Here is a 23,423-nt window from a genome sequence, read left to right as displayed (position 1 = left end):
TGTCACACTCTGAAGTCAAACGTGTCTTATGATAAGTGATTGTTGCAGGTTACACAACAGTAGTAATTTGATGTAAGAACATGGTGTGATAGACAGATATTGTATGTTCTAGAAACAGGAACACGTGTCTTATTCAAGTATAATGTGTAAAGTAAGCAGATGGAATTCAACAAAATTAGAAGCAATACAAGCTAGACATCACACATAACATGCAACCACATATAACAGTGCCAAGTTAGAGGGAGCACCGGTGATGCTGCACTAAGGGAGACGTGCTCATCATAAACACAGTTTTGTTGAGTGTCTATGCATGTGTTGTCTTGGAAATCATCTTGGGGGTGTGGAGGAGTAGAAACTGTAGAGGCCCTCCGTTCGGAAGGAGCACCTTTATCCGCTGCCTTCCTAACTTCCTTCCGCTTTATTGGTTTTGAATTGTCAAGTAAAATCGACAAGAAAAAGCAATAAAATTCTCTCTTCAGAACTCATTCATGCATGGTACTGACAATCACTACTTTGATGTAAGGCAAACACATGATACCAGGATGGAATATGTACGGAAAACAGGATGGCATGGCATGTTCACAACTGTTTGTGTAAACTAAGCAGAAACCATTCCAGCAAATAAGAAGCAATGCAAGCTAGACACCACATGAAAGATGCAACCAATATGACTCTGCCAAGTTAAAAGCGTCCCATCATAAATGGAATTTCAACAAATTAGAAGCAGTGCATGCTATAAATCATATGAAAGATGCAACTAATATGGCACTACATATACTAAAGGTGTCTCGTCATGTTGATTGATGCGGGATACAAAAAAACAATAGTTTTGTGTAAAGACATGCTTAGTAGACAGATGCACTATGTACTAAATACAGGAAGGCATGTCACATTAACAGGTATAATGTATAAGCTAAGCAGACTAGCACATGCAGTTTAACCAGATTGGAAGAATTACAATCTAGACACCATATGCAACATGCAACCACATATCACGCTGCCAAGTTAGAGCAAGCACCTGCGATGCTAGTGTAGGGGAAATGATGTAATCAACTACAGAGCTACGTTCACTATCTTCATCTAGCATTTCTGTTTCTTGAGAATCATGTCGGGAGGCTGATGCTGCATTCTTTAAGTGAGGAGTAGTCCCCTTGCCTGCCTGCCTCATCATAAGTGATTGATGAGGGATACACAAGAACATTAGTTTGATGTAAGAACATGGTTAATACACAGATGTACTAGTATGTACCGAAAACAGAAAGGCATGTCATATTCAAAGGTATAATGTGTAAGCTAAGCAGATGCAATTTAACCAAATTGGAAGCAATACAAGCTAGACATCAGGCTGGAGTGGTGAGCATGATCATCTAGGACCTGAGAGCCTGGTGGGAGGCGGGCTGCTTCGCCACCATCGCAACTTTTTAGTTTGCTTCCAGGTGATGCCTATCTTTGCCGGGCTTTTCACTGGCCCCGCCAGTGCCCTGACTAGCTATTTGTCTTCTGGTGCTCACGGGATGGTGGTTCATGTAAAAAATTATCTTTCCTTATCTTACCGACTTCGGCCTTTCGAATACAAGCTAGACACCATATGGAACATGCAACCACATATGACCCCGCGAAGTTAAAGCAATCACCTGGGATGGTGGCTCATTGCGAGCGAGGTCATCAACTCCAGAGCTACATTCCCTGTCTCCATATGTTGACACTACACCCCTTTAAAGCGTTGAAACGTGTCTTGCCTAGCCGCACACCAAACTGGAGCGACTTCTCTCTTTTCTTTTTGGCTTCTCTCATGTCAGCAGATTCTGAAATACCCTTGCATAAAAACACAACAGTGAGAGTAAGGGTGAAGTGTCTGCAGAACTAGTGCACTGTAAAAGTAGCAGATAGCAGGTGGCTGAAAAATAAATGACAGGAGACATATGATAGCGCTACAACATTGCATGGCAAACAATATTAGATTCTACTCTATATGATTTTGTAATATACGAGCACAGGAAATGCAGGTACTCCTCCAGCACACCACCACATGTGGTCATATCTAAGATAACAGTCGACTGAAAATAAATAGGTCAGTCCATTTGTTTAATGAACCGTCCGATCTATAAGGAACGGGCAGATGGCCTTCGTCTACCTCTCGCCAGTCACTATTGACGATCTTTGTCGAACTGCCAGCGACCACCGGCCCAGACCCTTGCCTCCGCCGCCCCACCCTCCCATCGACCTCACACCACCGCCGTGCTTGGCAGCGCCCCAGGCCATCCCTTTAATCCTGGCCGACCTCCAGATCGGGCGCCAGTAGCTCTAGGCCGCACACGCCCCTAAGATAAACACCAAGGCGCTGCTTCCCCGGCATAATAGGCGTACTAGCGCCTGTTACGCCTGGGAATGCTTCCGTTAATTGGGAATCAAGTGGCCAGAAATTGAAATTTAGTGGGGCGACGGACCTCTAGCTAAGGTGAAATAGTATATGATGAGAAACCTTGTGCATCACGAGTTACTAGGAACATCTAGTATCAAGAAGAAGCGGTCAACTAGTGTCTTCTGTGGGATTAATACCGTGCAAGAAGAGACGTAAGATTTGCACAAATAAGGGAAGAGGAGTACCTTTTTCGGTTGTCGGTGTGGTCACCTCCACAAGTCGCGCCGTTTTTCTTCTTTTTACCGGGCAAACCGATGTTCTGGAGGGTGCATGCTTGGACGAACCCATGGCCAAATTGTTGACTGTGTTGCCGTGGCCGTATGTCGGCGGAGGGGAAGCAGATCCGAGGCGGCGAAGGACGGCATAGCAGGAACAGCTCCGGTGCGGTGGAGGGTGGCATAGTTGGAGCGACAGTGGTGAGGCGCAGGACGGCGTGGTTGAACTGGCTCGGGTACGGACGGCTCGGCCTCGGGTTCAACTAATAGCCATGGAGGGTGTTGCGGTTGAGGTTGCAGTGGATGACGACGTCGGGGTATCGGCTCCGGCGTGATGGAGGAGGGCAGCGGTTGATGGGTGGGATGGGGTGGCGGACGGAGGACGCCGGGGTTTCACGGCTGGTGGAGAGGTAGTTTTGGCGCCCACGGAGTACGAGTGGGGAATCAGACGGGTGGGGGGAACCATATTTCGGTCTGGGACGCGCTTGTTTTTGGCTTTTTTGAACAGAAATGGGACGCACTTGTTTGAAATTTGGGGAAAGTAAAAACTTTGCCCCCCTCTTAAATTTCGGACCTACTGCGGGTCGGGGGTAGGATGGTAATCCCAGGTGTCCCAAATAGTGGGCGGGAGCAATTTCGGTCGCGCGCATGTGTGCTTAGGCGGCCATTGTGTATGAATGTTTTTCGGATGCGTTTGCGTGGCGTCTAGATGAAGCCACAAACCTACCCCGGTTTAGACCTTTGGACGTCGGGCCGGTAGGTTTCACGGGTTGGAGTTATTAGAAAAGTAATTTCCTTGTACTACCAAACATTGGTCTCACGCGGTTTCAGGCGAGTAGATGCTCTTTTGGCGCTTTGTTCGAAATTTTGAAACACAAGCATTCACGTTTAGAGTACTCTTGAACTATGAGGATTGACCTAAATATACAACGTTATATTTGACCTTGTATGTTTGAAAACCTCATTAAATTATCCACTTCTTTTTGAAATTTTGACACTTGAAAATCCTATAACTACGATTCTTTTGGAATGGAGGAGCTAAATTTGAGTCTATTTTGTACACGACTACATATGGTATTATGTACAAAATCAGAGCAAAGATTGGTGCCCCCATAATTTAGGTATGGTTTACAAATGCCATGATATCAAATTCAAATAATTGAATGGACTTCATGTTGAATTCGATTTTTTAAACCACCTTAAGTTGAATTCAAATGTATGCTAGTTCATAGGTAGTAGCTATTTATAATGTCCATTGTGTAACTTCCATATGTATAGTGTGCTTTACACACACAACTTGAACTATACCCACGTTTATATTCGATTGCTAAAGCGATGCATTGGCTGGAGTTCAAAATACTAACTATGTGGATCAATTGTGTCGAATAATAACATAGACATGCTCAAATTCGATAGAATCTAGATGTCTGATGGATCAATGACCGCTCCTTACGCGAATTGCAAATATCATGATCCCATCCTAATATTTGGATACAATTTATATCTTTAATCAATGTGTAGAGTAGTCTTTTACGTGTAGTTTCACTCTCCATCGGTGGTCTCTCACACATGCTCACACACTCTCTCCCGAGGTGTCTTTCTCGCACAAATGCTCTAGATATAACCCTCCCTCCCTCTCGTAACCATTTACAACTATTTTCACTAACCTTTATCACAAGCACTCTTCCTCTCGCAAACATACACACGCACAATCCTCATCGACCCTTTCTATATACATGGACCTGCCTACGTGTCTCATGTACGCACATTATCTTTACGCCTGTCTCTCACGCATTGTCTCACACCTCTCTTCCTAATAGACGAGTATGATTCTAGTAGAGCATTCTGTAGGATGCCCCTTAAAGTTAGGTTGGATGAATAGTAATATCAGATATAAAGGGGTTACCTTAGTCCAAGAACCTAGGGTTACAAATCCTACCCGGCTTTGTCAGTGGACACAGAGTCCTTCACAATTCAGCTATCTTTGTCTTGTACAACTAGTCATCCATGGGTCTTCCTAAATGCATCACGGGCCGACCAATGTGGCGCAGGACGGAACAGAATGAAGGGCCTCACCTCGACCCACCGGACCTCACGCGGTGACACACCCTCTGCCCCCACGTCTCATTATCTTCTCACACCCACACATACCAACACAAACACCACACACACAGAAAATTTCTCCTGGTGCCTCTATTCCCTCCCCCCTTGCATATACACACTCAAGGGAATGGAATCTCTTGTCGTGATGTCATATTCATCCCTCTCTCTCTAGACCACTCCCATTTCTCGTGCTATCTCTCCCCCGCCCCCCCGCCGGCCCCTCTATCCATGCCTCTCTCGAATACGCAATACACACACATACCTCTCTAGGCCCCGCCAGATGCATCAACTACACATTCACACATGTTACATCACGTACCCCATTGATCTAAAAAGCCCTCTCTTCATGTTTATTTCGCATACAACATTCCTTTTGAATAAAGTGTGGCCAAAAAATTATTTTAGAGTTTCTACATATATAAAACATTACAAAGTTATATGGAGGAGTACGAATGCTAATTTGCATTGCATGGTGCCCACAATGATATTTATTCTGCACTGTGAATTTGTATATTGTTATACTATATACAAAGTTAGTCATAATAAAGAGAAACGGAGAGCATCTCTCTCTCCATCGCATACCCCCCCCCCTGTACGCCCCTTTCACGTATGCACACAAAACTATCTCCAGGTCCTCTAAAAGTAAGCCCCGAGAAAATTCACACATGTTTCATCTTTCTCTCGCGATATATGCAATGACAATCATTGTATTTGAAGCGAAAGCACGATACGTACATTGGACTTCAGAATCCACTCATTACGGTCACCATTTACATTTAGTGGTTATTATGCAGTCACGGGCTCACCGTACAACTCTGTATTTGCTCATGACATGACTAGTTGACCAGTTAAACGCTCCACGTGGCACCTCTAGTGTTGCATCACATTATCTCACTACCATCGTGCCCACCTATCGACTTGTATCTACTCTACATCTACACTCTTATAAAATACATAAAATACACTCTTATAAAAAATAGAGTTGGTGATGATGGTGTGCCTGCCATCCTGTAATATAGGCCGTCCGATTTATATCTGACAGATAGGAAAGAAACTATGGCAATTTTGCAAAAAGGTACCCACACACCTCTCCACATTTGCAAATAAGGCCTTCCCTCGTTCATCCTTTTCTCTCACAAGATAAACAAGTCATACAAATGCATCTTGATGTTACATGCAACGCACGAGCAACTTGCTAGTAAGAATGAAAACAAACGACAAAAAAAATTTGGACGGTGGTTCAAAGTCATGACCGCGGGCATAGCGGACAAGGTGTCCTTGTATTGGTATGCTGAGCCGTCTGTTTTAACACATAGGAGCTGGTGTGGTGATTATACACATACGCATGCATGCACACAAACTGCATCCATGCAACACTCACACAAACACATGCACCCACACACGCACGCAACACTCACACGTACACACGCAGCCATGCACGCACGCAACACTCACACGCATGCACGCAACACTCACACGCATACACGCACGCATGCATGCACACACCAGTACACCACCAGACCAACACACACTCTCACGCTCAAGTGCTCAACCTACACGTGCATGCGCACACATCAGGCCCTGACAGACACATACACAACCAGGTGATTCCCGCGCACGGGTTGGAGCCTTGTTGCGCCTGCGTAAATTTGTGTTTATCTGACCTTTTGCCTATGCGAACTGACAAGTGGGACCCACAACGAACATGGTCAATTTAACTAGTCAACATGGCGCCACGCAGACTGTCAACAGAGTTTAATCCGATGCTGAGCTGTGAGCAAGTGACCGTATAATCACCACAAAACGTATATAGTGACCGTAATCAGCTTATTCTGAAGTTCGGTGACCGTATTACGCTTTTCTCTCTGTAGGCCCTCCAAAACTACATCTCCACACGTTCTCGCATGTTACATCTAACAACTATGCAATACAGCACTACTACTACACTCTAACACAATAAATCATATGTGTTTTTAGTTTTACTAGATATCATATTGTTACTTATAATTATTCAGTTTGCATACATTAAAATTGCCTTTGAAATGTATGGCCAGTATCATCTACCGTGCGGGAAAAATCCCTCCCTTTCCTGTTTAATCGGGTTTGTATCGATGGATCGTGCGAAACAGCAAAACTATAGTACTATACAGATACAGTACAAGTGATAGTTCACTGGGCCGTCGTGTCGTCTACTCCTCCATCGTAAGAGTGGAGCGCTCGCTTTCATAAATCTTCTAGTCCCTTTCGTCGACATGTGGGACATCAAGCTACCGGGTCGACCTGTCATACCGGAATACAGTGTAGAGAAGCCGGGGTGAAGCACCCCAGTCATGGCGCCGGCGTAGTAATGAGCAATGAGGCGTCAAATCACAAAGTGCACATTTCCCACAGTTAAGTTGGAGGGACGAAGCAACCATCATTTCACTTGTTGTTGAATCCGCTTCTCCCTCATCTTCTTCAACTTAACCACGTGTTGCTTCTGCCATTGTTCTGCCTCATTTGGGACGCGGATCGGCTTGGTAAAGCACTAACACGTGGGACCGCATGTTAGCAAACCGCCGGGACAACGTCCTCTGAAAATTAGAAGCCTAATCCTAGACTTACAAAGGGCTACGTAGCTGCTACGTATACTTTCCATCTAATCTATATATGCCCCCTTGATTTTCAGGTGGGGTGGGCCTAATCCTCTCCTTTAATCCAATCAAATAGTCCCACATCACATCAGTTCGTAACTTTACGTAAACCATTATGTGGATGTAGCATTGCTCAAATAAGAAACCTCCCCCGCCATCCGCGCGGCAAAATCACCTCCTTTTTACTAATCTTGATTCTATAATTTTTTAGATCAATATAACTGAGATTTGTATAGATAGCACACAGGAGCAAAACCAAGTGGTACGGTTAAGGGCATCCACAATGTGTAGCCAAATGTGAAAATAGCTTTTGGCATCATGGGAACCATTGTGGACGGTGTTGCCAAAGCCAAAAAGATGGATCCGAAGCTCCCTGATTGATTGAAGGAATAGAAAAATGCAACGTCTCTCCTCTTTCTCCCATGCTTGGACGCATGTAGTACAGTATAGAGCATAGAGTCTACTCCCCTGTCCCTTCTATCACAAATCACAAAGCAGTGAGGCGTCAAATCACAAAAGCACGGACGAAGCAACCATCATTTCACTCTTCGCTGAGTCTGCTTCTCCATCGTCTTCTTCGAGAAGTCATCTCACCGCATTAGTTATAGTAGTACTAGTAAAGGACTTCCTGGACGCAAATAAGGAGGTTGTCTCGGCTTGCAGGCGGCACTTGCGAACGACTTACCGTGGTCTCCCTCAATGGTGTTCTCCGTCGAACGCACTTCGCCAAACCACCAAAAAAAATATTGTTGACGTCACCGCAATGGGGAAGTAAGTCAAATATAGTTACTACCCCCATTTTTTTGTACACAAGGCCAGTATATCTAAATTACAATTTGCAAAGGGCCACCTAACACTAATCGAGGAAAAATTGATGGGGTTAGCAACCAAGGACATTAATATCCCCTACATGCATGCGGAAGTGAGAAGGTTGGTTTGCATGTCGCTGCATTAATCAAGCGATGAGGAGTGAGATGGTTAGATCTTTGGTCTTTGGATAAAAAAATACGCATTAATTGACACGTGAAACGAGGATTTGTATCGATTAAATCCCGTGAAGGAAAACCAAGCCTTTCTTTTTTAACACTAGTACTCCTAGTACGTACGTACTAATCCTGTTTGGGTCTAGGCCTTGCATTGCCAAACTTTGCCACACATTTTTGCCAAGCTTGCCTAAAGTTTTCAAAATGAGAAGGAGGTACACTTGTGCATAGCTATCGCGGTCACACCACACCCTCACACGGTCGCTCCTGCACGCCGCGGTCGCACCGCACCCTCACACGGTCGCTCCTGCACGCCGCAAACCCAACCAAGGGAACGCGCCCTCACTGACACGTGTTGTCGCATGTGAACACACCAAACTCAGCCATCCTATCGCTGACACATAATTTTCGTTCATAGAGTAGCTTTATCCAACCGCATGTTGGGGAGTATCCATACGGCCCGTGCGGTGGTCTGTTGGGGAAGAAGAAGAGGTGAGGAAGAAGGAAAGAAGAGTTACACTACTAGGAAAAGGGCTATAGATGAAATTAACACTAATGGCGCACCAGACATGTGGTGCGCCACTACTATATACTAATGGCGCACCATGTGTTGGTGCGCCATTAGTAACAAGATATTTTTTTTTCAAAACTAGTAATGGCGCACTAGTGGATAGTGTGCCATTACTAGTTAAACTAGTAATGACGCACCACATCCACGGTGCACCATTAGTAAAAAAAATTCAATTTTTTTCAAAACTAGTAATGGCACACCAGTGGATAGTGCGCCATTATTAGTTAAACTAGTAATGGCGCACCACATCCACGGTGCGCCACTAGTAAAAAAAATTTCAAATTTTTTAAATATTTTTTTGAAAACTAGTAATGGCGCACCGTGGGAGTGGTGTGCCATTACTAGTTCAACTAGTAATGGTGCACTGATGTCTACTACACAACCTTCTTCTTGTAGACATTGTTGGGCCTCCAAGTGCAGAGGTTTGTAGGACAGTAGTAAATTTCCCTCAAGTGGATGACCTAAGGTTTATCAATCCATAGGAGGCGTAGGATGAAGATGGTCTCTCTCAAGCAACCCTGCAACCAAATAACAAAGAGTCTCTTGTGTCCCCAACACACCCAATACAATGGTAAGTTGTATAGGTGCACTAGTTCGGCGAACATATGGTGATACAAGTGCAATATGGATAGTAGATAATAGTTTTTGTAATCTGAAATAATAAAAACAACAAGGTAGCAAGTGATAAAAGTGAGCGTAAACGGTATTGCAATGCGTTGAAACAAGGCCTAGGGTTCATACTTTCGCTGGTGTAAGTTCCCTAAAAAATACTAACATAATTGGATCACATAACTATCCCTCAACATGCAAAAAAGAGTCACTCCAAAGTCACTAATAGCGGAGAACGAACGAAGAGATTATGGTAGGGTACGAAACCACCTCATAGTTATTCTTTCCAATCAATCCATTGGGGTATTCCTATAATTGTCACAAACAGCCCTAGAGTTCGTACTAGAATAACACCTTAAGACAAAAATTAATCAAAACCCTAATGTGACCTAGATACTCCAATGTCACCTCAAGTATCCGTGGGTATGATTATAGGATATGCATCGCACAATCTCAGATTCATCTATTCAACCAACACAAAGGACCTCAAAGAGTGCCCCAAAGTTTCTACCGGAGAATCACGACGAAAACGTGTGCCAACCCCTATGCATAGGTTCCCAATGTCACGAAACCCGCAAGTTGGTCACCAAAACATACATCAAGTGGCATGTGATATCCCATTGTCACCACAGATATTCACGGCAAGACATACATCAAGTGTTCTCAAATCTTTAAAGACTCAATCCAATAAGATTACTTCAAAGGGGAAACTCGATTCATTACAAGAGAGAAGAGGGGGAGGAGAAACATAAGATCCAACTATAATAGCAAAGCTCGCGATACATCAAGATCGTGCCAAATCAAGAACACGAGAGAGAGATCAAACACATAGCTACTAGTACATACCCTCAACCCCGAGGGAGAACTACTCCCTCCTCGTCATGGAGAGCACCGGGATGATGAAGATGGCCACCGGAGAAGGAGTGCGCCCTCCGGCAGGGTGCCGGAACGGGTCTAGATTGGCTTTCGGTGGCTACGGAGGCTTCTGGCGGCGGAACTCTCGATCTATTTTGCGTTCTAGAAGTTTTAGGTTACGTAGGTATATATGGGTGCAGGAGGCACGTCGAAGGAGCCACGAGGGCCCCACGAGACAGGGGCCGCGCCCTAGGGGGGAGCCCCCACCCTCATGAGCACCTCGTTCCTTCCTTTACGTGGGTCCAAGTCCATCAGGTGTGTTTCCTTCCAAAAACAACTTCTCCAGTTGATTTCGTTCCGTTTCGACTCCATCTGATATTCCTTTTCTTCAAAACACTGAAATAGGCATAAAACAACAAATCCGGGCTGGGCCTCCGGTTAATAGGTTAGTCCCAAAAGTAATATAAAAGGGGAAAATAAAGCCCAATATTGCCCAAAACAGTAGATAATATAGCATGGAGCAATCAAAAATTATAGATACGTTGGAGACGTATCAAGCATCCCCAAGCTTAATTCCTGCTCGTCCTCGAGTAGGTAAATGATAAAAAAGATAATTTTTGATGTGGAATGCTAGTTGGCATAATTTCAATGTAATTCTTCTTACTTGTGATATGAATATTCAGATCTGAAAGATTCAAGACAAAAGTTCATATTGACATAGAAATAATAATACTTCAAGCATACTAACAAAGCAATTATGTCTTCTCAAAATAACATGGCCAAAGAAAGTTATCCCTACAAAATCATATAGTCTGGCTATGCTCCATCTTCACCACACAAAGTATTTAAATCATGCACATCCCCGATGAAAAGCCAAGCAATTGTTTCATACTCTAACTTTTTCAAAACTTTTTCAATCTTCACGCAATACATGAGCGTGAGCCATGGATATAGCACTATAGGTGGAATAGAATGGTGGTTGTGGAGAAGACAAAAAGGGAGAAGATAGTCTCACATCAACTAGGCGTATCAATGGGCTATGGAGATGCCCATCAATAGATATCAATGTGAGTGAGTAGGGATTGCCATGCAACGGATGCACTAGAGCTATAAGTGTATGAAAGCTCGAAAAGAAACTAAGTGGGTGTGCATCCAACTCGCTTGATCACGAAGACCTAGGGCATTTTGAGGAAGCCCATCGTTGGAATATACAAGCCAAGTTCTATAATGAAAGATTCCCACTAGTATATGAAAGTGAAAACATAGGAGACTCTCTATCATGAAGATCATGGTGCTACTTTGAAGCATAAGTGTGGAAAAAGGATAGTAGCATTGTCCCTTTTATTTATTTTTTATTTGGCCTTCCCTTTTTTATTTGGCCTTTCTCTTTATTTATTTGGCCTTTCTCCTTTTTTATTGGGACAATGCTCTATTGCATGATGATCATCACACTTCTATTTATTTACAACTCGATGATACAACTTGATACTAGAACAAAGATGACTCTATATGAATGCCTCCGGCGGTGTACCGGGATATGCAATGAATCAAGACTGAAAAGTATGAAAGAATTATGAAGGGTGGCTTTGCCACAAATACTATGTCAACTACATGATCATGCTAAGCAATATGACAATGATGAATGTGTCATGATGAACTAGATGGTGGAAAGTTGCATGGCAATATTTCTCAGAATGGCTATGGAAATGCCATAATAGGTAGGTATGGTGGCTGTTTTGAGGAAGGTATATGGTAGGTGTATGATACCGGCGAAAGGTGCGCGGTATTAGAGAGGCTAGCAAAGGTGGAAGGGTGAGAGTGCGTATAATCCATGGACTCAACATTAGTCATAAAGAACTCATATACTTATTGCAAAAATCTAGAAGTTATCAAAGCAAAGTATTACGCGCATGCTCCTAGGGGGATAGATTGGTAGGAAAAGACCATCGCTCGTCCCCGACCGCCACTCATAAGGAAGACAATCAATAAATAAATCATGCTCCGAGTTCGTCACATAACGGTTCACCATACGTGCATGCTACGGGAATCACAAAGTTCAACACAAGTATCTCTCAAATTCAAAACTACTCAACTAGCATGACTCTAATATCACCATCTCCATATCTCAAAACAATCATCAAGCATCAAACTTCTCATAGTATTCAACACACTCATAGGAGAATTTTATTATTCTTGAATACCTAGCATATTAGGATTTAAGCAAATTACCATGCTATTTAAGATTATCAAAATAATATAAGTGAAGGATGAGAGTTCATCTATTTCTTTAAAACAAAACTACCACCATGCTCTAAAAGATATAAGTGAAGCAATAGAGCAATTGACAAACTACTCCGAAGGATATAAGTGAAGATCAATGAGTAGTTGAATAATTATGCAACTATGTGAAGACTCTCTAACATTTAATAATTTCAGATCTTGGTATTTTATTCAAACAGCAAGCAAAGCAAAATAAAATGACATCTAAGAATAGGAAACATCATGTGAAGAAGCAAAAACTTAGGATCAACCGATACTAACCGATAGTTGTTGAAGAAGAAAGGTGGGATGCCAACCGGGCATCCCCAAGCTTAGACGCTTGAGTCTTCTTTAAATATTATCTTGGGGTGCCTTGGGCATCCCCAAGCTTGAGCTTTTGTGTCTCCTTAATTCCTCTCATATCACAGTCTTCCCTAAATCTCAAAAGCTTCATCCACGCAAAACTCAACAAGGACTCGTGAGATAAGTTAGTATAAACCATTGCAAAAACCTTATCATACTCTACTGTAGCAAATCACTAAAATTATTATTCAACATTGAATACTAAATGCCTCTGCATATTTAATAGTCCTATCCTCAAATAGAATCATTAAAGAAGCAAACATATGCAAACAATGCAAACATACAGCAATCTGCCTAAACAGGATAGTCTGTAAAGAATGCTGCAACATCTATACTTCCCTAGCTCCAAAAATTATGAAAGAAAATTCCCACTGTAGTAAATTTATAAGAGCTAAATATGCAAAAGTTTTCAACATTTTATCACATTCTGAATTTTCTAGGGAATTATTGCAACAGCGGTAAACTTTCTGTTTTCAAACAACAACATAAAGACATGTAACATAGGCATAGTAAAGACTATCAATGACACTTTTATTGAAAAAAATATGAAAAACATTGTTCTAAATAACAGCAAGAAAATTCTAACAAAATAAATTGACGCTCCAAGCAAAACACATATCATGTGGTGAATAAAAATATAGCTCCAAGTAAAGTTACCGATGAACGAAGACGAAAGAGGGGATGCCTTCCGGGGCATCCCAAAGCTTAGGCTCTTGGCTATCCTTGAATATTACATTAGGGTGCCATGGGAATCCCCAAGATTGGGCTCTTGCCACTCCTTATTCCGTAGTCCATCGAATCCTTACCCAAAAATTGAAAACTTCACAACACAAAACTTAAAGTAGAAAACTCGTAAGCTCCGTTAGTATAAGAAAATAAATCACCACTTCAAGGTACTGTAATGAACTCATTCTTTATTTATATTTGTGTTAACTCTACTGTATTCCAACTTCTCTATGGTTTATAAACTATTTTACTAGCCATAGATTCATCAAAATAAGCAAACAACACATCAATAACAGAATCTGTCGAAAACAGAACAGTCTGTAGTAATCTGGATCAAACGTATACTTATGGAACTCATAAAATTATAAAATAAATTGCTGGACCTGAGGAATTTATCTATTAATCATCTTCAAAAATAATTAACTAAAGAGCACTCTCCAAATAAAAATGGCAGCAATTCTCATGAGCACTAAAGTTTCTGTTTTTTTACAGCATGATCAACAAGACTTTCCCCAAGTCTTCCCAAAGGTTCTACTTGGCACAAACACTAATTAAAAGCATAAAACCACATCTAAACAGAGGCTAGATGAATTATTTATTACTAAACAGGAACAAAAATCAAGGAGCTAAAATAAAATTGGGTTGCCTCCCAACAAGCGCTATCGTTTAATGCCCCTAGCTAGGCATGATGATTTCAACGATGCTCACATAAAAGATAAGAATTGAAACATAAAGAGAGCATCATGAAGAATATGACTAGAAAATTTAAGTCTAACATACTTCCTATGCATAGGGATTTTGTGAGCAAACAACTTATGGGAGCAATAATCAACTTGCATAGGAAGGTAAAACAAGCATAACTTCAAAACTTTAAGCACATAGAGAGGAAACTTGATATTATTGCAATTCCTACAAGCATATATTCCTCCCTCATAATAATTTTCAGTAGCATCATGAATGAATTCAACAATATAACCAGCACCTAAAGCATTCTTTTCATGATCTACAAGCATAGAAAATTTACTACTCTCCACATAAGCAAAATTCTTCTCATGAATAATAGTGGGAGCAAACTCAACAAAATAACTATCATGTGATTGAAAATTAAGATCAAGATGACAAAGTTCATTGTTATTATTATTCTTTAAATTATACGTGTCATCACAATAATCATCATAGATAGGAGGCATGCTTTCATCATAGTAAAATTGCTCATCAAAGCTTGGGGGGGACAAAAAATATCATCTTCATCAAACATAGCTTCCCCAAGCTTGTGGCTTTGCATATCATTAGCATCATGGATATTAAAGGAATTCATACTAACAACATTGCAATCATGCTCATCATTCAAATATTTAGTGCCAAACATTTTATATATTTCTTATTCTAGCACTTGAGCACAATTATCCTTTCCATCATACTCACGAAAGATATTAAAAAGGTGAAGCGTATGAGACAAACTCAATTCCATTTTTATAGTTTTCTTTTTATAAACTAAACCAGTGATACAAACAAGAAACTAAAAGACTCGATTGCAAGATCTAAAGATATACCTTCAAGCGCTAGCCTCCCCAGCAACGGCGCCAGAAAAGACCTTGATGTCTATTACACAACCTTCTTCTTGTAGACGTTGTTGGGCCTCCAAGTGCAGAGGTTTGTAGGACAGTAGCAAATTTCCCTCAAGTGGATGACCTAAGGTTTATCAATCCGTAGGAGGCGTAGGATGAAGATGGTCTCTCTCAATCAACCCTGCAACCAAATAACAAAGAGTCTCTTGTGTCCCCAACACACCCAATACAATGGTAAATTGTATAGGTGCACTAGTTCGGCGAAGAGATGGTGATACAAATGCAATATGGATAGTAGATAATAGTTTTTGTAATCTGAAATAATAAAAACAGCAAGGTAGCAAGTGATAAAAGTGAGCGTAAACGGTATTGCAATGCGTTGAAACAAGGCCTAGGGTTCATACTTTCGCTAGTGTAAGTTCCCTCAACAATACTAACATAATTGGATCACATAAGTATCCCTCAACATGCAACAAAGAGTCACTCCAAAGTCACTAATAGCGGAGGACAAACGAAGAGATTATGGTAGGGTACGAAACCACCTCAAAGTTATTCTTTCCAATCAATCCATTGGGCTATTCCTATAATTGTCACAAACATCCCTAGGGTTCGTACTAGAATAACACCTTAAGACACAAATCATTCAAAACCCTAATGTCACCTAGATACTCCAATGTCACCTCAAGTATCCGTGGGTATGATTATACAATATGCATCACACAATCTCAGATTCATCTATTCAACCAACACAAAGGACCTCAAAGAGTGCCCCAAAGTTTCTACCGGAGAATCACGACGAAAACGTGTGCCAACCCCTATGCATAGGTTCCTAATGTCACGAAACCCGCAAGTTGGTCACCAAAACATACATCAAGTGGCACGTGATATCCCATTGTCACCACAGATATTCACGGCAAGACATACATCAAGTGTTCTCAAATCTTTAAAGACTCAATCCGATAAGATTACTTAAAGGGGAAACTCGATTCATTACAAGACAAAAGAGGGGGAGGAGAAACATAAGATCCAACTATAAGAGCAAAGCTCGCGATACATCAAGATCGTGCCAAATCAAGAACACGAGAGAGAGAGAGAGAGATCAAACACATAGCTAATGGTACATACCCTCAGCCCCGAGGGAGAACTACTCCCTCCTCGTCATGGAGAGCACCGGGATGATGAAGATGGCCACCAGAGAAGGATTGCCCCCTCCGGCAGGGTGCCGGAACGGGTCTAGATTGGCTTTCGGTGGCTACGGAGGCTTCTGGCGGCGGAACTCCCGATCTATTTTGCGTTCTGGAAGTTTTAGGTTATGTAGGTATATATGGGTGCAGGAGGCACGTCGGAGGAGCCACGAGGGCCCCACGAGACTGGGGGCGCGCCGTAGGGGGGCCCACCCTCGTGAGCACCTCGTTCCTTCCTTGACATGGGGTCCAAGTCCATCAGGTGTGTTTCCTTCCAAAAATAACTTCTCCGGTTGATTTTGTTCCGTTTCGACTCCGTCTGATATTCCTTTTCTTCAAAACACTGAAATAGGCATAAAACAACAAATCTGGGCTGGGCCTCCGGTTAATAGGTTAGTCCCAAAAGTAATATAAAAGTGGAAAATAAAGCCCAATATTGCCCAAAACAGTAGATAATATAGCATGGAGCAATCAAAAATAATAGATACGTTGGAGACGTATCACGCACCACTCCCACGGTGCGCAATATTGCCCAATATTCAATTTTTTATATGTTTTGAAAACTAGTTATGGCGCACCATGGGAGTGGTGCGCCATTACTAGTTCAACTAGTAATGGCGCACCACTCCCAAGGTGCGCCAATACTAACTTGGCCCAAAAATTCCCTCGCATGCACCCCCCACCTGTGGACCGCCTTTTCAGTTTTAAAACAAATAAAAGAAAATGATGAATATGTCAAAAAAATAAAAGAAAATAAGTTTCCCATGTGATATGTGGTCTAGTTGTTGGGAAAATTTACAAATATGAATTTCGACTTTATTTGCAAAATCCCTCTGGAATTTGTAAAATGGGCATAACTTTTGCATACAAACTCGGATTAAAAAGTTTTCTATATGAAAAATCCCGCCCTTTCATGTTTAATTGGGTTTGTATCGATGGATCGTGTGAAAAGAAAAACTATAGTACTATACAGATACAATACAAGTGACAGTTCACTGGGCTGTCGTGTCATCTACTCCTCCGTCGTAAGAGTGGAGCGCTCGCTTTGATAAATCTTCTAGTCCCTTTCGCCGACATGTGGGACATCAAGCTACCGGGTCCATGTGCCATACCAAAATATAGTGCAGAGCAGCCGGGGTGAAGCACCCCAGTCATGGCGCCGGCGTAGTAATGAGCAATGAGGCGTGAAATCACAAAGCTACACCTTTCCCGCAGTTAAGTTGGAGGGAGGAAGCAACCATCATTTCACTCGTTGCCGAATCCGCTTCTCCCTCATCATCTTCAACTTAACCACGTGTTGCTTCTGTCGTTGTTCTGCCTCATGTGGGACACGGATCGGCTTGGTAAAGCACTAACACGTGGGACCGCTTGTTAGCAAACCGCCAGGACAACGTCCTCCGAAAATAAGAAGCCTAATCCTAGACTTACAAAGGGCCACGTAGCTGCTACGTATACTTTCCATCTAATCTATATATGCCCCCCCTGATTTTCAGATGGGGTGGGCCTAATCCTCTCCTTTAATCCAATCAAATACTCCCACACCACATCAGTTCGTAACTTTACGTAAACCATTACGTGGATGTAGCATTGCTCCAATAAGAAACCTCCCTTGCAATCCGTGTGGCAAAATCACCTCCTTTTTACTAATCTCGATTCTATAATTTTTTAGATCAATATAATTGAGATTTGTATAGATAGCACAGAGGAGCAAAACCAAGTGGTACGGTTAAGGGCATCCACAATGTGTAGCCAAATGTTAAAATAGCTTTTGGCATCATGGGAACCATTGTGGACGGTGTTGCCAAAGACAAAAAGATGGAACCGAAGCTCCCTGATTGATTGATTGAAGGAATAGAAAAATGCAACGTATCTCCTCTTTCTCCCATGCTTGGACGCATGTAGTACAGTATAGAGCACAGAGTCTACTCCCCTGTCCCTTCTATCACAAATCACAAAGCAGTGAGGCGTCAAATCACAAAAGCACAGACGAAGCAACCATCATTTCACTCTTCGCTGAGTCTGCTTCTCCATCGTCTTCTTCGAGAAGCCATCTCACTGCATTAGTTATAGTAGTACTAGTAAAGGACTTCCTAGATGCAAATAAGGTGGTTGTCTCGGCTTGCATGCGGCACTTGCGAACGAATTACCGTGGTCCCCCTCAATGGTGTTCTTCGTCGAACGCACTTCGCCAAACCACCAAAAAAATATCATCGACGTCAACGCAATGGGGAAGGAAGTCAAATATAGTTACTACCTCCATTTTTTTATACACAAGGCCACTATATCAAAATTACAATTTGCAAAGGGCCACTAACACTAATCGAGGCAAAATTGATGGGGTTAGCAACCAAGGACATTAATATCCCCTGCATGCATGCGGAAGTGAGAAGGTTGGTTTGCATGTCGCTGTATTAATCAAGCGATGAGGAGTGAGATAGTTAGCTCTTTGGTCTTTGGAGAAAAAAATACGCATTAATTGACACGTGAAACGAGGATTTGTATCGATTAAATCCCGTGAAGGAAAACCCAACCTTTCTTTTTTAACACTAGTACTCCTAGTACATGCATACTTATCCTGTTTGGGTCTAGGCCTTGCACACGTACACTAGTTTTCAAAATGAGAAGGAGGTACACTTGCGCACGGCTATCGCGGTCGCACCGCACCCTCACACGGTCGCTCCTGCACGCCGCGGTCGCACCGCACCCTCACACGGTCGCTCCTGCATGCCGCAAACCCAACCAAGGGAACACACCCTCACTGACACGTGTTGTCGCATGTGAACACACCAAACTCAGCCATCTATCACTGACACATAATTTTCGTTCATAGAGTATGTTTATCCAACCGCATGTTGGGGAGTATCCGTACGGCCCGTGCGGTGGTCTGTTGGGGAAGAAGAAGAGGTGAGGAAGAAGGAAAGAAGGGTTAGGAGACGTAGGATATTCATCCAACCGCCTGAAATGGTAGACTGACCCAAGTCAGGCGACTTGCATAACAAATATATGTTTTAACACAGCAAAAGATCCATAAAAACAACAACATAAAGAAAAACTATCACTGCTCGCGGAAAGAGACGACCTCGTCGTCTTTGCCTGCCGGCGCGAACTAGCCGTCGCTGCCGACATGTGTCTCCGCACCGTGGTTGTCCTCGGCCTCCAGCTACTCGTTCAAGCGGAGCGTGCGCGTGCTCTGCACGGACAAGAGCACAGCCCGGTTCAAGTCGAGGACGTCCGGTTCCGCCTGCAGGAGGTCCTCAATGGCAGCGGCATCCGCACGCTCCGCGTCGAGTCGAGCCTCCGCTGCCCGGTTCAAGTCCAGGACGTCCGGTTCTGCTTGCAGGAGGGCGTCAATGAGAGCGGCATCCGCGCGCTCTGTGTCGGGTCGAGCCTCTGCCGCCCGGTTCAAGTCCAGGACATCCGGTTCCGCCTGCAGGAGGGCCTCGATGGCAGCGGCATCCGCGCGCTCCGCCTCAAGTTGAGCCTCCGCCGCCCGGTTCACATCCGTGACATCCGGTTCCGCCTGCAGGAGAGCCTCGATGGCAGCGGCATACGCGCGCTCCGCGTCGAGTTGAGCCTCTACCTCCCGGTCCTCCTTTAGTATCGCCATGTTGAACCGCTGGTCCGCCTGCACCATGCGGGACTCGGACGCCGGCACGAAGTCGACGTCCATCTTCTCATACCCATCGGGGGCCTTCTGCGCCGCGACCTCCGCCATGAACATTGGATCGGCTTCCTCCTCCTCGTAGCTTGGCCCTAGAGAACTCGAGGATTGGCCCACCGCAAAGCGAGCTTGGGAACGGAGGTCTGTGGCACTGACCGCCGCCGCGATTTCTGCGCGACGCTCCGGCGTCAGCATCTTGTAGTAAGTGATCTTGCGGCGCACCATGGCTTTCCGGCGAACTAGGGGACACTTGATGCGGGCTAGGGGATCAAAAGGTGGGGGAATGGGCTGGAGATTTGGTGTGGTTTTAGGGCAGTGGCTGGCGTAGGCCGAGTAGCGAAGGTTCTGGTGTGAATAGTGGTTCCGGTGACGACCAGTCAATCAGTTTTGACTGTACATCTCTCTTGTCACGTTCGCGTTGTAGCCCGGCACGCTGGACCCTCCACGTCGCTCACCGAATGGAACACGCTTCGTCTTGTGTTTTCGCTCGCTTGTGGGACCGCAGTTGAGAGCAAACCGATGTCCCTCCCCCTCCCTCGCCCGCGTCATTTATTATACCACCACTCCCTCCATTTTATGCGGAGTAAATAAAAACAGAGGGAGTATATTACGAATGAGGATCCCCTGACGTGGCCGAACCCATTGAGTAACTGACATGCGGGGCCTAGCAAGCATGGGGTCCGCCAGTAAGTGACTGAAAGGGAGGGTAAGGCAGGGATACCTACGTCAGAGGATCCACTTCCACTATACTACTTTGACCAAATGTTAGAGTAATAATATATGACATGCAACTTACACAAATGTTAGGGTAATAATATATGACATGCAACTTACACAAAGCATACAGGGTCTAATGCGTTTTTCGAGGCTAACTTTGACCAAATGTTAGAGTAATAATATATGACATGCAACTTACACAAATCATACGGTCAAATTCGTATGTGAAAGGAGTTTCTAATGATATAATTTTCACATTATACATCTCATGTACTATTAATCTTGTCAATAGTCAAATTGGAAACCATCTCGAGTACAAATCTAGGAGTACGTATGAATCTAACAATATTGATTGGGCGTTGTTGAATGTTGATACCTTTTTGATCAAAGTAGATATAGTTTGACTACACATAAAGCTTATATGTAAACTAGAAAGGATAGGAGGGAGTATATTGTACGTTCAAAAATGAAACGAACATTGAATACCCTTTATATATGGTTTGCGGATGCTATGATCACCGGTTCAAAATTTTGAGTCCGCCTTAGGTATCACGTGCCCCCACTCGTTCCCTCTCGATTTCATCTCGGGGTCCGGAGATCTATTGAAAGAGGACTAGGGTGGGTACATGCGAATGATACTCGGTGGAATGTTCAAATGAGGCATGCGGGAGGATGGACTCGACTGGAGGGCGACATGATCGATGGAGAAGAGGGTTGGAGAGGAATGAGAAATAAGCAAACGCCACATGATTATACTTGAACGGCTCAAATAAACAATAAGTTGTCTCGCTTGGCCTACATAGTGAAAGGCCTAATGCGCAACGCGGAGCACTGACGCTCGAATATGGCCAGGAAAACAGGGAAACAGACATGTGGGGCACACCCGTCGGGACGATGTAGCGCAGACTAGTCCAATGGAGGAGCTGGCCCACGACCTCCACGCCACTGACAACCGTTCATGTGGGTCGTTGGGGCCCACAACGGGGCGCAGCTCCAGCACCGCCTCTGGACACGGCGACCGCGGTGAGCGACACGCTCATATCATCGCTAGACACGGTCGGTTTCAGTTTGCCGAGGGTGGCGTTAGTGCTGTGGCACGACCAACGGTATGTTTGGTTTGTGCCCAAGGTTGCCCCATCAAAGCGTTGGGTAGCCAAAATTTTTGTTGAGGTATTGGTTTCCCATGATTTGGCCGACATTGGCAAGAAAAATGAACTTGAGTTGGCTAGAGTTCATTGGCATGCCAAAGAAATGGCAACCATCCAAACAAAGACCAATCCTTGGGTCATGACCAAAATTTTGGTTGAGGTATTGGTTGCCCATGATTTGGCCGACATTGAAAAGAAAAATGAACTAGAGTTGGCTAGAGTTCATTGGCATGCCAAAAAATGGCAACCATCCAAACAAAGACCAATCTTTTGACCATGACCAAAATTTTGGCAAGGTGCACTTTGGCCACAATCCAAACACACCCCAACACCCGGCTCGTCGAGGATGCACGGGGCACCGCGACGCGTCTGCGTAGTGGTGTAGCGCGGCCAACTGCATCCTCTGGACATGAGACCATGCCGAGCCGTCTTGCTTTTTCAATGACATGCGGGGATCGCATGTGAGCAAAGGGCATCTCCAACGTTGCCACGACCGCAGCTGACTACCCTGGCACACCAAAACCCTCATCCCTCGCACCGTCGTGCGGTGCGTTCCCAGCCGCCGCCAACTGCCCGCATTCATGTCATCCGTTCGTATGTCATCATTAAGAGGCTCGGTGCCCGCGGAACCAACTCCGGTGACTTAATGACGCACCCGGATGCTTGGCCTCACCGGAATGCGCTACTTAAAGTGGCAACGCCCAGCTAACCTCCACACCATAGCGCATCGTCCTCCTACCTGGAAACACATCCGCCATGACCTCAAGCACGAACGCTCTGCGGGAGAGCTTGTCTTTAGGGATGGAGCTCGAGGTCGACGCTCTCGCTCAAGTCGCCGCACAAGCGGTGGCCACGCTGGAGGCCGACGATGGGAGCACCGTCAGCCACGCGTCCTACTTGCCGCCGTCCAATGTCCGGCACCGCTGAGGTCGGGGACTCCTCCGAGGATGAGTAGGGCGTGGGAGGCGGCAGGGCATGGTGTGCCAACTGGCCGGTCCGTCTCCCATGTTCTACTTTTCCTCGCCGGAGACCGCACCTTCACTTCACGGGTCTTGAACCCCGCCCCCGTACATGGAGATCACAGATGGAGGACGGCGGTCACCGCCGTAGAATAGGTTTAGGGTCGGGTTTCTTTTATTTTTTTGTCCTATAAAAGTTCGAAATGTAATGAAAATCTGCCGTCTTTGCATTAATGTCGGCCGGTGTATATGAACTTTCACAATAATATACATATTGTAGGAGTACTAGCAAGATGCCCGTGCGTTGCACTGAAGATCAAGATCTTGTGGGAGAAAAGGATGAACGAGGGAAAGCCTTATCTGCAAATGTGGAGAGGAGTGCGGGTAAATTGTCATAGTTTCCTTCCTATCTGTTAGATATAGATCGGACGGCCTATATTGCAGGAT

This window comes from Triticum dicoccoides, chromosome 1A, assembly GCF_002162155.2.
Source record: "Triticum dicoccoides isolate Atlit2015 ecotype Zavitan chromosome 1A, WEW_v2.0, whole genome shotgun sequence".
NCBI lineage: Eukaryota > Viridiplantae > Streptophyta > Magnoliopsida > Poales > Poaceae > Triticum > Triticum dicoccoides.
This window is presented reverse-complemented; position numbering follows the sequence as displayed.